The following is a 15,010-nucleotide window of genomic DNA, read 5'->3' as shown; positions in this document are numbered from 1 at the left end:
GATTACAACAACATCTCAGAATTGTAGACTGCCAGGTTGCAAAACATTTGTCTCTGGAAGTTCGAAAGTGGCATTGGAAGACATAGCATCGCCATTGTTGTTTTCGTTGTACCTCGTTGGGAATGTCAGGCAATTTGTGTGCAGATAGAAATGTCCACGGTCGCGAAATGTTTTGTCTCGAGCAAGAGAGCTTTACATTCCTTTCCAATACGGAGTATCTGTATCTGCTTTGTGTGTCTGCGTGTTTGTGTGCATCTCAACATTTGCGTTGTATGCAAGAGAGCAATATGTAGCCTACTGAATACAAAGAAGTATGAATGAATGACTTTTATATTTAAAGGGCACTGGGGCAGTTCAGCAGACATGCAAAGCCTGTATTTTGTAGCAAATTATGTTCTCAATTGTAAACACACACAGGATGACATATAGTGCATTCGGAAAGTATTCACACCATTTCACTTTTTCCATATTTTGTCATGTTACAGCCTTATTCTAAAATTTATAAAATATTTTATTTTAGACATTTTTGCAAATGTACTAAAAATTAAAAAGATATCTTATTTACATAAGTATTCAGACCCTTTGATATGAGACTCGAAATTGAGCTGAGGTGCATCCTTTTTTCATTGATCATCCTCAAGATTTTTCTACAACTTGATTGGAATCCACCTGTGGTAAATTCAATTGATTGGACATGATTTGGAAAAACACACACCTGTCTATATAAGGTCCCACAGTTGACAGTGCATGTCAGAGCAAAAACCAAGCCTCAAGGTTGAAGGAATTGTACATAGAGCTCAGAGACAGAAGGGTCATACTCAAGGAGCCTCAAAGCTGGCAAATGTGCTTCAACAAAGTACTGAGTAAAGGGTCTGAATACTTGTGTAAATGTGATATTTCAGTTTACATTTTTTTTATAAATTTGCTAAAAATGTAATCCATTTTAGAATAAGGCTGTAACGTAACAAAATGTGGAAAAAGTCAAGGGGTCTGAATACTTTCCGAATGCACCGTACATAGCAGACTAGCTGTCTTCATTAGACTTACATAAGGCAGTAATGGAGACTTATTCAGTATTGTAACAAAGAGAAAAGACTGGTGAAGGACTTTCAATTGGACTATAGACTCAAAATAGGGAACGGACAATATCAAAATATATCAAGCTTTTCATTTTCTGAATGTCCTTAACATACAGTGCATTCAGAAAGTATTCAGACCCCTTGACATTTTCCACATTATGTTATGTTACAGCCATATTCTATGTATTAAATATTTTTTCCCCCTCATCAATCTACACACAATACCACATAATGACAAAGTGGCAACAGGTTTTAATTTGATTTTGTACATTTATTATTAATAAACAACTAAAATACCTTATTTACATCAGTATTCAGACCCTTTACTATGAGACACAAAATTGAGCTCAGGTGCATCCTTTTTTCATTGATCATCCTCAAGATTTTTCTACAACAAGATTTGGAAAGGCACACAAATCAAATCAATCACATTTTATTGGTCACATACACTTTTTCAGCAGATGCTATTGTGGGTGGAGCTACATGCTTGTGGTTCTAGCTCCAACAGTGCAGTAATATCTTACAAGAAATATCTAACAGTTTCACAACAATACACAAAAATCTAAGTAAAGCAATGGTATTAGAGATATGTAAATATTTGGACGAGCAATGTCAGAGCGGCATAGACTAGATACAGTAGAATAGAATACAGTGTATACATATGAGATGAGGAATACAACATATTTAAATATTATTAAAGTGATTCGTTTTCCATTAATAAAGTGTTCAATGATTTCAAGTATATAGGCCAGTAGCCTCTAATGTTCTAGTGATGGCTATTTAAGTCTAATGACCTTGAGATAAAAGCTGTTTTCGGTTTCTCTGTCCCAGCTTTGATGCTCCAGTGTTGAGGATGGAGGTGTTGTTTCCTACCTTCACCACCTGGGGCAGCCCGTCAGGAAGTCCAGGACTCAGTTGCACAAGGCAGGGTTCAGACCCAGGGCCTCAAGCTTAATGATGAGCTTGGAAGGTGCTATGGTGTTGAACGCTGAGCTATAGTCAATGAACAGCATTCTTACGTAGGTATTCCTCTTGCCCAGATGGGCAGTGTGCGGTGCAATGGCAATTGCATCGTCTGTGGATCTATTGGGGCGGCAAGCAAATTGAAGTGGGTCTAGGGTGTCAGGTAAAGTAGAGGTGATATGACCCTCGACTAGTCTCTCAAAGCATTTCGTGATAACAGAAGTGAATGCTGTGCGGAGATAGTTATTTAGTTCAGTTACCTTTTATTTTCTGGGTACAGGAACAATGGTGGCCGTCTTGAAGCATGTGGGGACAGCTGACTGGGATAGGGAAAGATTATATATGTCCGAAAACACTGGTCTGTGCATGCTCTGAGGACGTGGCTAGGGATGCAGTCTGGGCTGGCAGCCTTGTAAGGGTTGACACACCTGTCTATTTAAGGTCTCACAGTTGTCAGAGCAAAAACCAAGACTTGAGGTCAAAGGAATTGAGCTCCGTAGAGCTCCGAGACAGAATTGTGTCAAGGCACATTTCTGCTACATTGAAGGTCCCCAATAACACAGTGGCCTCCATCATTCTAAAATGGAAGACATTTGGAACCACCAAGAACAGCCCGGACAAACTGAGCAATCGGGGGAGAAGGGTCAGGGAGGTAACCAAGAACCCGATGGTCAACCCTCACAGGGCGAAGTTTTACCTTTTAACAGGACAGCGGCCCAAAGCACACAGCCAAGACAATGCAAGAGTGGCTTCGGAACAAGTCTCTGAATGTCCTTGTGTGGCCAGGCCAGAGCCCGAACTTGATCCCGATTGAACATCTCTGGAGAGACCTGAAAATAGCTGTACAGGGACACTCCCCATCATATCTGACAGCGCTTGAGAGGATCTGCAGAGAAGAATGGGAGAAAGTCCCCAAATGCAGGTGTGCCAAGCTTGTAGCGTCATACCCAAGAAGACTCGAGGCTGTAATCACTGTAAAGGGTCTGAATACTAACATAAATGTGATCTTACAGTACATTTTCTATTGTCATTATTGTCACCAGTAAAAAAAAATTGTCATCATTTCATACATTTTTGGCGTGGGCCCCCCACCAGCGGCGCTTCTTCCCAGTCTACCCCAGTGTCCTGAGAACCTCACTTAACTCCTCCGGAGCATTCCACTGGAGATTCTGGAACCAGCCGGGCATTTCTCTCCCAGTGCTCCCTCATCTTCGAGCCGCAGCCTTTTTTGTTCTCCTCGGACCACTCGTAGATAGCGTATTTGATAGGAGGGCACTTGCCTGGGCTACGGCGGAGTGTCAGCAACAGTCCAACGTTTTCCTCAGTCTGGAGGAGTTTGTGGCAGAGGTACGTGAAATGTTCGATTCTCCGTTATCCGGGAGAGAGGCTGCTCGTAAGCTGTTCAAACTACGTCAAGACTCCCATCGTGTGGCAGACTATGCAATGTATTTTATTTTCGTTGGCGACTGAGAGTGCCTGGAACCCGTCAGCCCTGTCTGACACGTTCCGTCACGGATAATCGGAGGTGATTAAAGGCGGGCTCGCAGCCCGGGAGTTGCCCATGGACCTCAACTCCCTCACAGCCTTGACCATTCGGATCAATGGGCGGCTATGGGAATGTAGGAGGGACAGGGAGTCGCTTGTCCTTGATTTCCACCTTGCCTCTGAGGAATCCCGGAAATCCCAGGATTCTACATTTCTGAGTGAATCCGATGTCACACGAGTTCTCTCGGAAATCACAGAGGGCTGTCAACTCGTCTCCTCCGGAGCCCATGCAACTGGGTAGGGCAAGATTGTCTCCTGCTGAGTGCAGACTAAACACCAAGAGCTGTCTGTTTTGTGGAGTTATGGGACATTTCTTATCTACCTGCACATTAAAAAACCAGGCTCATCAGTAAGTATGATTACACTGGTGAGCCGTACAAAGAGTTTCAATTGAAACCCCCTCTACGCTACACTGTTGTGGGGAGTCCAAATTCAGCTGTGACTCTGGGGCCGACGAGAGCTTTATGGACAGTACCCTGGTGTCGGAACTGGGTATCTCCACTCAACTCCTTTCCATCCCGATGGACGTCAGAGCGCTGGATGGGCGCTCTTTTGGCAGAGTCATCCACAATGCGGTTCCTATACATCTATGAGTGTCAAGCATCAGTCTATGGAGGTTCTGCTCCTGGAGTCTCCTTATGTACCCATGGTTTTGGGGGTTTCATGGCTCCAGAGGCACAATCCCCTAATCAACTTGGCTACGGGTTCCATCCTTGGTTGGAGTCAGTTTTGCCATACACATTGTCTGAAGTAGGCACAGCCTGCCCTGTGACGTCTGCTGGCTTGGGGAAAGCCTTGGATCTATTTGCAGAGTACCAGGACTTACGGGAGGTTTTCAACTCTGCCCACGCCACATCTCTTCATCTGCATCAGCCCTACGACTGTGCTATCGACCTTCTCCCGGGCATCGCACCACCTCGGGGGCGACTTTATTCCCAGTCGGGTCTGGAGACCAAAGCGATGGAAGGGTATTTTGAGGACTTTCTCGCTGCATGGATTATGCGTCCATCTTCCTCCCCTGCCGGCGCAGGGTTCTTCCCTGCCTCCGTGTATCGACTACCGGGGTCTTATTGACATTATGTTTATAAACCGTTACCCGCTACCACTCATCTCCTCAGCTTTTGAGCCTCTCCAGGGAGCGGTCATCTTCTCCAAGTTGGACCTTCGGAACGCTTACCATCTGGTTCGGATACGGGAAGGTGACAGGTGGAAGTCAGCCTTTAACACTGCTAGCGGGCGCTATGAGTACCTGGTGATGCCGTTCGGACTGACCATGCTCCTACAGTGTTCCAGGCCCTGGTCAATGATGTGCTACGTGACATGTTGAATGATTTGTGTTTGTCTACCTGGACGACATCCTCATCTATTCCCGGTCAGCTCAAGAGCACGTCCTCCATGTCCGACAGGTCCTCCAGTGTCTCCTGGAGAACCAGCTTTTTGTGAAGGTGGAGAAACGGTGGAGATACGTCATTGCTACAGGGATCTTCAGATGAACCCTGACAAGGTGAGAGCAGTGTTGGGTTGGCTTCAACCCACATTGAGACTGCAGGTACAACGCTTCCTGGGGTTGCTCATTTCTACCGTTGTTTCGACTACAGGAACCTTGCTTCCCCACTCTCTGCACTCACCTCTCCCAAGGTTCCATTTATATGGTCTCCAGCAGCTGACTGGGCATTCTCAGACCTCAAACAGCAAATCACTACATTCATATCTTAATCCATCCGTCCGTTCCCGTCAGTTCATGGTGGAGGTCGATGCCTCAGACGTCAGAGTGGGGGCTGTCCTGTCCCAGCGTTCCGCCCAGGACCAGAAGCTGCATCCCTGCGCCTTCCTTTCCCATCATCTTAACCTCCATTGAGAGGAACTCTGATGTGGGAAATCAAGAATTACTCACTGTTAAGATGGTGTTGGAGGAGTGGTGGCATTGGTTAGAAGGGGCGGAACATTCATTCTTGGTGTGGATGGACCATAAGAACCTGGAATATCTCCGCATTGCAAAGCACCTCAACTCCAGGCCGGCGAGATGGGCCCTGTAATTCACTCATTTCCATTTCACTATCTCCTACAGCCCGGGGTCCAAGAATGTGAAGCCTGATGCACGCTCATGTCTGTACAGCCCCGCTACTACACCATCGGACCCCAAGACCAACCGGATGTTAGTCCTGGACTCTGCCCGTGCTCCGGTTCTGGAATGGGCACATTCCTTGAGGCTCACCTGTCATCCTGACCTCGGCTTTTGTCCAACAACATTTTTGGCAACCCACCATGGTTCCTGATGTCTCTGCGTTTGTTGCCGCCTGCACTGTGTGTGCACAGAACAAGACCCCTGCGGCAAGCTCCGCCTGTTCTCCTTCAACCACTCCCTGTTTCTCATCGCCCCTGGTCCCATTTATCCTTGGACTTCGTCACGGGTATCCACACCACTACCCTTACGGAAAAGCCGCCCATTTTATCCCCCTTCTTAAGTTGCCCTCAGCTAAGGAGACGGTCCAGCTCATGGTGCAGCACATCTTCCAGATCCATGGACTTCTGGTTGACATGGTCTCAGATCGCGGTTCCTCAGTTCTCATCTCGGTTCTGGAAGGCGATCTGCACCTTCCTTGAGTTGTGGGCCAGCCATTCTCTGGTTTTCATCCCTAGTTTAACGGCCAGTCGGAGGGAGCCAATCAGGACCTGGAGATGACTCTTCGTTGCCTCGTCTCCACCAATCCCACCACCTGGAGCCAGCAACTAGTGTGGATGGAATATGCGCGCAACACCTTTTCCTGTTCTGCTACGAGTCTCTCGCCTTTTTAGTGTTTCCTGTGATATCAGCCCCCACTATTCTCAAAGCAAGAGGAAGAGGTCAGCATTCCTTCTGCCCATATGTTTGTCTGTCGCTGCCACCATACCTGGAAGAGAGCCCGGGTCGCTCTTCTCAAGATTACTTCCAGGTATAGATGGCAGGAGGACCACCACCGGACCCCTGCTCCCCGCTACCGTCTTGGGCAGAGGGTATGGCATTCCACTCAGGATCTGGCCCTACAGGTGGAGCCCTGCAAACTTTCCCCCCCGTTTTCTTGGCCCCATTCCCCATCTCTAAGGTTCTTAGCCCCTCTGCTGTCCGCCTTCTGTTGCCTCGCACCCTCCACATACATCCCACTTTCCATGTATCTAGAACTAAACCCCTGTCTCACGGCCCTTTGTCTCCTGCTTCCTGACTCTGATTTGGATTACGACTCTTTGCCTGCTTTGACTTACCTTTTGCCTGCCCCTTGTACTATAATAAACTCTGAGACTTGTACTATCCGCCTCCTGTGTCTGCATCTGGGTATTAGCCTGAGACGTGATACTTCCATTCTATATTAGGTGTAGTCTATACAAATATAAACATAAAACATTGAACATGTTTGTCACGTTCTGACCTTAGTTCTTTTGTTATGACTTTGTTTTAGTATGGTCAGGGCGTGAGTTGGGTGGGTTGTCTATGTTCGTTTTTCTATGTTGTGTTTTGAGTTTGGCCTGGTATGGTTCTCAATCAGAGGCAGGTGTCGTTAGTTGTCTCTGATTGAGAATCATACTTAGGTAGCCTTTTTCCACCTGTGTTTCGTGGGTGTTTATTTTCTGTTCTGTGTTTTATTTCACCGTTCAGGACTGTTCATTTGTCGTTTTATTGTTTTTGTTTCAGTGTTCACTATTTGTATTAAAAATCAAGATGAACACTTACCACGCTGCGCTTTGGTCCTCTCCTTCATACGATGACCGTTACAATGTTGTTATAAAGATGCATATGAAATAATGTTGAAACAATTGTTTTTCAGGACAAACTCTTAAAATTGATGATCAAGGAAAACAAAACCTGTATGCAAATATTCAAGTTATTAATCACTTAACTTTTGTTCAATATGGCGGAAATGCTACATTTCCAAGAATGCATTAGTTTAAGCCTAAAGTTGAGGCCTTCAAAAAGAAGCCAAACAAATGAAACGATTGGAGGAAATATAATTGGCTATTCTAAGCACTAAGGTTAAAAGAGTATATGAACATTGTTTCCAGAGAAAAGTGATACATTCTTTAGTATCTGGTATCAGATTCAATGAAACTCTCATTTTCTATGACTGAGTGGAATAGGAGTCAATTCCAAAATTCTGAATTGTGCCCAACCCTGCCAGAGACATGTTTCAAGTAGCTCCCTGACAGCACACCGCATGACCCCCCGGTGCCACTCGGGTTTTGTTCAGCAAAGGCGGCGTGATGTCCAGGGACGAGATGCGTGGAGTGTGTTTGTTTTGTTGACTCTGCCGGGTGCCCCCAAAGGGCTTCATGGATATCAATGTAACTTCAGAGGAGGGCGAGTCCAAAGCAGTTCATTATAGCTGCAGTGCTGTGGTGTTCTGTGCACAACTCTTTGAACTGTCCTCTAGAATATTCTCTGGGGGCACAGCAAAACAACATTCAGGACCACCTTTAGGACCCTTGTTTATGCCAATATTTGCTCTCTTCCCTTGGCGTATTTTGAGGGGGTCATCTCTCCCCCCAACAGATGTCAGCGCGTTGGCTCATATTAGGCTTGTTGTTTATTGCCCTTTCTGTCTGTCTTCCATTGTTTTCTGTGACTACAGTTCTCTTTGTTCACAGCTCTACATGACACTGAAAGGTCCACAAACAGCCTCCAAACAGAATGATGATGTCAGATGATGAATTCTAATTTCTAACAGAAGCTGAAGAATATAGGTGCAGGTCATCTGCACCAAATTGCACCATTTTAGCCTACTATACAATATTACATACTGCATAATGTATCAGCTATTGTAAGATGATTTTGCAATGCTTCTTTCAATAATGAAATATATCAGTCAATGTCAATGTGTCAATGCTTCAAAGTATTTTAGCCATATACTGTATTTCAAAGGCAGATTAAATTGTATTTTCCTCCAAGTTTATTTTCCGCCGCACACCAGGTCTAGAGGGGAACTGCAAAGCTCAATACATAATGTGACGAACACATGAAAGGAGTGCAGAGAGGAATGTATTTTCTTCGGATGAAAGTAAGATTAGCACATAGTTTTCTCACGCTGGAAAATGAAAACAATGGCGGGTAAGCTGATGAGACAAGTTAGTTTTGACTTAAATGTATTGCTCAATAGACATGCTTCCAGGGAAAAGGAACACCATGTTCCATGAAAACAAGCCAGATGAAACCCAGTCCACAACGTCAACACATGCTCGTGATTCTTATCCTATTGTGTACTGTACCATAACATATGCTGAAATGTTATGTCGTTGAAATGTAAGTGAAGGGAATAATAATGAGATTTACAGGCAATTCAAAAGTAGCCCTGCGGCTTTCAATACATCATTTGACATTTGTTCTTAGTTGCTGCATGTTCACATTGGTCCACCATAAATAGAGTAAAACCAATGACATCCAATTAAGCAAATTCACATCATAAATATCTGTGGGGTCAAGCAAGCCGGCTTCCACCCAAGCAAATATAGGCCTGACGAATGATCAGTAGAGAATATCCATTAAAGCAAATATATTGAATGATCAGAGCTACTATAATACACAGTTTTGTGTCAGTGAATAAACATACTAATGACATGAACAGCTTAATTGTTCTCTTACTATTGTGTCGGACTGGAACCAGATATAATCTGATCCTTCTGGCTGGCTGTGACTGCTCTCCAGTGCAACGCCCACCATCTCTGGGCATTGGGAGGTGTAGCTTTCACCAGGGAAGCGTTTCAGGATTCCAACATATGTTAGACCTGCACACTCAACCAGTTATATCAGTGGAGGCTACTTTAGGCCATATATGTAAACTGATGTTAATTTACAATTTAATCATCAAAACATCAAAAGCGTCTTGGCATTCAAATGGATTTAATTTGACTATGAACCAAGGTTTTAAGGCTTATCTTGACTATGTCTTATTTTTTTTGTGGGGTGTGGTGTTATATCTCTCTGAGTTCTATTACTATGTGGTATTATTAGGCCACAGTGGCGATTTTAGTTTGTAAATCTTGTTGGGGCAAACCCTCCCAATTTTTTTAATGCATGCCAGCAAAGCCACTATGCAACACTAAACAATACATAAATTGCACTATAACGGTGACAAACTGTGCACGCAAACTGTTGGGGTCTACATAAAGCTGTCCTAACAGCAGAGCTTTCTTTTCAGCACCATGGAGTGAATTACCACCTTACCACCGCTACACCTGGCTATCAGCAGAGCCTTGTCTGGCAGCGAAACAGTTAATTCAGCCTCATTTACTGCCTTTTTAAAAAACAAAACTGATATGGCTGACTTGCTTAAACAAATGTGTTTTTTACTGACAATTGAGACGAACAAACTTGTCACACCCTGATCTGTTTCACCTGTCTTTGTGATTGTTTCCACCCACCTCCAGGTGTCACCTGTTTTCATCATTAGTCCCTGAATACTGATTCCTGTTGTTCCCTACTTGTCTGTTGCCAGTTCGGCTTGTTTTGTCAAGTCAACTAGTGTGTTATTCCGTGCGCCTGTTTTTTTTTTGTTTTCTTCCTCCCCCTTTTCTCTGTTTTTGCTAGTCCTCCCTTTTGACCCTTGCCTGCCATGACTCTGAACCCACCTGCCTGACCATACTGCCTGCCCTGACATCGAGCCTGCCTGCCACTCTGTATCTCCTGGACTTTGACCTTGTCATGATCTTTTGCCTGTCCATGACCATTCTCTTGCTTGCCCCTTGGATTATAATAAATATCAGAGACTCGAACAATCTGCCTCCCGTGTCTGCATCTGGGTCTCGACCTATGCTCTTACAGTACGAATTGGCCATGACAGACCCAGCAGACTTAGACCAGCTCCGCCACGCTGTCTCCCCGCAGGGAGCCAACATTAGGAGGCATGAGGAGCTACTGCTGGACCTTTTGGAAGGGCTTCGTTCCCTGACGGAACGCCACGACCAAAGGCTATTATGGAGCAAATCAGTGAGTTAGCTCATAGGCAGCCTGCCACCTCTGAGAACCCCCAACCACCCAGTAACCTTTTTACTATTAGTGGTGGGTTTGTACAGCCTAGCCTGGCTCCCCGAGAACCCCGCTTACCACCTCCGGAGCAATATTCTAGGGATCCTGGAACCTGCTGGGGTTTTCTTTCTCAGTGCTCCCTCATTGTTGGTTGAAGATAGTGTATATTATTACACTATTGTCGGTAAGGGCGCTCTCCTGGTCTATGGCAGTTTGGGAGCCACAATCCGCCATTTGTCGTCATTTGGAAGATTTCATGGCAGAGGTGAGGATGGTGTTCGATTCTCCGGTATCCGGGAGAGGTGGCCAAAAACGACTTGATTTCAAATCAAATCAAATCAAATTGTATTTGTCACGTGCGCCAAATACAACAGGTGTAGTAGACCTTACAGTGAATGCTTACTGCATGAGGGATGCAGAGGGAACACCCCCCTATCCACATCGATGGAACAGTAGTGGAGAGGGTAGCAAGTTTTAAGTTCCTCGGTATACACATCACAGACAAACTGAATTGGTCCACTCACACAGACAGCATCGTGAAGAAGGCGCAGCAGCGCCTCTTCAACCTCAGGAGGCTGAAGAAATTCGGCTTGTCACCAAAAGCACTCACAAACTTCTACAGATGCACAATCGAGAGCATCCTGGCGGGCTGTATCACCGCCAGGTATGGCAACTGCACCGCCCTCAACCGTAAGGCTCTCCAGAGGGTAGTGAGGTCTGCACAACGCATCACCGGGGGCAAACTACCTGCCCTCCAGGACACCTACACCACCCGATGTCACAGGAAGGCCATAAAGATCATCAAGGACATCAACCACCCGAGCCACTGCCTGTTCACCCCGCTATCATCCAGAAGGCGAGGTCAGTACAGGTGCATCAAAGCTGGGACCGAGAGACTGAAAAACAGCTTCTATCTCAAGGCCATCAGACTGTTAAACAGCCACCACTAACACTGAGTGGCTGCTGCCAACACACTGACACTGACTCAACTCCAGCCACTTTAATAATGGGAATTGATGGGAAATGATGTAAATATATCACTAGCCACTTTAAACAATGCTACCTTATATAAATGTTACTTACCCTACATTATTAATCTCATATGCATACGTATATACTGTACTCTATATCATCGACGGTATCCTTATGTAATACATGTATCACTAGCCACTTTATACTATACTATGCCACTTTGTTTACATACTCATCTCATTTGTACATACTGTACCCGATACCATCTACTGTATCTTGCCTATGCTGCTCTGTACCATCACTCATTCATATATCCTTATGTACATATTCTTTATCCCCTTACACTGTGTACAAGACAGTAGTTTTGGAATTGTTAGTTAGATTACTTGTTATTACTGCATTGTCGGAACTAGAAGCACAAGCATTTCGCTACACTCGCATTAACATCTGCTAACCATGTGTATGTGACAAATAAAATTTGATTTGATTTGATTTGATTTACTTACAGGCTTCGTTCCGTCAGGGAACGAAGCCCTTCCACGTCACCCTGGTATCAGAACTAGGTATCCCCACTCAAATCCTCTCCGTTCCCATGGATGCCAGAGCACTGGACGGCCGCTCCATTGGTAGTCACTCACAGCAGTTCCAATTAATCTGCGGATATCTGGTAATCACAGTGAGTCAATACAGCTTCTCCTCATTGAGTCTCCTCACATCCCTGTTTTGGGATTTTCTTGGCTCCAGAAGCACAACCCTGATATTGACTGGATCACGGGTTCAATCCTGGGTTGGAGCCCTTTCTGCCATTCACTGCCTAAAGGCGGCACAGTCTTCCCCGGAACGTCTGCCTCGGATCTCTCAAGGCTTGAGCTACCTCCTTTCCTCCACATCATCCTTACAATTGTGCTATTGACCTCCTCCCGGGCACCACACCGTCTCGAAGCCGGCTATATTCCCTGTCTGGCTCTGAGACCAAGGTCATGGAGGAGTACATTTAGGACTCTCTGGCTGCTGGAAGCATTCACCCTTCTGCCTCTCCTGCTGGGCCAGGGTTGTTCTTTGTGGGGAAGAAGGACAAGACCCTGCGTCCATGTATTGATTACCGGGGCCTCAATGACATCACGATCAAGAACCGGTACTCGCTACCACTCCTCTCCTCGTCTTTCGAACCTCCCCAGGGGGCTACCATCTTTTCAAAACGGGACCTCCGGAATGCCTACCACCTTGTTCGGATACGCGAAGGAGACGCAGCCAGTGGACACTGTGAGTACCTGGTCATGCCGTTTGGACTCACCATTGCTCCCGCTTTCTTCCAGGCCCTGGTCAATGATGTGCTCCGGGACATGTTGAATCATTTTGTTTCTGTCTACCTCGACGACATCGTTCTCCATGTTTGACAAGTCCTTCAGCACCTCCTGGAGAATCAGTTGTTTGTAAAAGCTGAGAAGTGCGAGTTTTACCGCTCCACTATCTCCTTTCTGGCTAACCGGATGTTCGTTCCTGATTCGGCCCGGCCTCAGGTCCTAGAATGGGCTCATTCCTCCAGGTTTACCTGTCATCCTGGTGCTTGTCGTACCCTGGCTTCCTCCGACAACGCTTCTGGTGGCCCACCATGGCTCCTGATGTCTCTGCCTTTGTTGCTGCATGCATAGTGTGTGCTCAAAGCAAGACTATACGGCAAGCTCCGTCTTGCCTCCTTCAGCCACTCCATGTTCCTCATCGTACCTGGTCCCATATTTCCCTGGATTTTGTCACTGGGCTTCCCCCATCAGATGGCAACACCACCATCCTGAGGTGGTAGATGGGCGGCCTTGGAGAACCTATTTCATCACTCTTCCTAAATGACCTTCAGTCAAGGAGACGGCCCAGCTCATGGTGCAACACGTCTTCAGAATCCATGGACTCCCGGTCGACATTGTCTTGGATCGGGGTCCTTCGTTTTCGTCCTGCTTCTGGAGGGCGTTCTGCACCCTTATCAGGTCATCGGCCAGCCTGTCCTCTGGGTTTCATCCTCAATCCAATGGCCAGTTGGTGCGAGCCAATCGCGACATGGAGACAGCACCAGTTGCTCGTAATCCCACCACCTGGAGTCAGTAACTGGTCTGGGCGGAATATGCCAGGAACACTCTCCCCTGCTCGGCCACTGGACTCTCCCCCTTCGAATGCTCCATCCTCATTAGTCCCTGGGTACTTATTCCTGTGTTCCCTGCTTGTCTGTTGCCAGTTCATTTTGTTTTGTCAAGTCAACCAGCGTGTTATTCTGTGCTCTTGTTTTTTTCCTTTTCTGTTTTTGCTAGTCCTCCCGTTTTTGACCCTTGACTTTGAACCTGCCTGCCTGACCATACTGCCTGCCCTGACCTCGAGCCTGCCTGCCACTCTGTACCTCCTGGTCTCTGACCTTGTTATGATCTTTTGCCTATCCATGACCATTATCTTGCTTGCCCCTTGGATTATAATAAATATCAGAGACTCAAACCATCTGCCCCCCGTGTCTGCATCTGGGTATCGCCCTGTGCCCTTATACAAACAATGTAAAAGGGAACGACGAGCCAATAAGAGGCAATCCGTAATTTAATTGTATAGATAAATAACAAAGATCCATCACACTAGCCACTTATGACTCATTCACTTCTAAGGGCAAGATATTACTCCATACTCAACAACTGATGGCTCATACTTTTATGTCTTTCCATTGTTACTTAAATTCATGACTAGCATGTTTTCATTGTGCTGGGATATCAGGGCAGTACAGAGAACTTATCAAAAAACATATCCATGTACCCACACGTATAGTACTGCTCACACACGTACATGCATGTTCATATTTTTGCAGACTAACTGAAAATAATCCCTCACCTTAATCCCTCAGGCTTGTCCTGATGCACACATCATTTCAAACCTGGACAAAAGGAACACCTATGTGAGAATACTATTCATTAACTACAGCTCAGTGTTCAACACCATAGTGCCCTAAAAGCTCATCACTTAGCTAAGGACACCGGGACTAAACACCTCCCTCTGCAACTGGACCTTGGACGTCCTGATGGGCCGCCCCCAGGTGGTAAGGGTAAGTAACAACACATCCGCCACGCTGATCCTCAACACTGGAGCCCCTCAGGAGTGCACGCTCAGTCCCCTCCCGTACTCCCTGTTCACTCATGACTGCATGGCCAGGCATGACTCCAACATCATCAAGCTTGCCGATGACACAACAGTGGTAGGCCTGATCACCGACAATGATGAGACAGCCTATAGGGAGGAGGTCAGAGTGCTGACCGTGTGGTTCAAGGACAACAACATCTCCCTCAATGTGATCAAGACCAATTAGTTGATTGTGGACTACAGGAGAAGGAGGACTGAGCACACCCCTATTCTCATCGACAGGGCTGTAGTGGAGCAGGTTGAGAGCTTCAAGTTCCTTGGCGTCCACATCACCAACAAACTAACATGGTCCAAACAC

The sequence above is a fragment of the Oncorhynchus mykiss genome, chromosome 5, assembly GCF_013265735.2.
Source record: "Oncorhynchus mykiss isolate Arlee chromosome 5, USDA_OmykA_1.1, whole genome shotgun sequence".
Classification (NCBI taxonomy): Eukaryota; Metazoa; Chordata; class Actinopteri; order Salmoniformes; family Salmonidae; genus Oncorhynchus; species Oncorhynchus mykiss.
Note: the sequence above shows the minus strand (reverse complement) of the source record.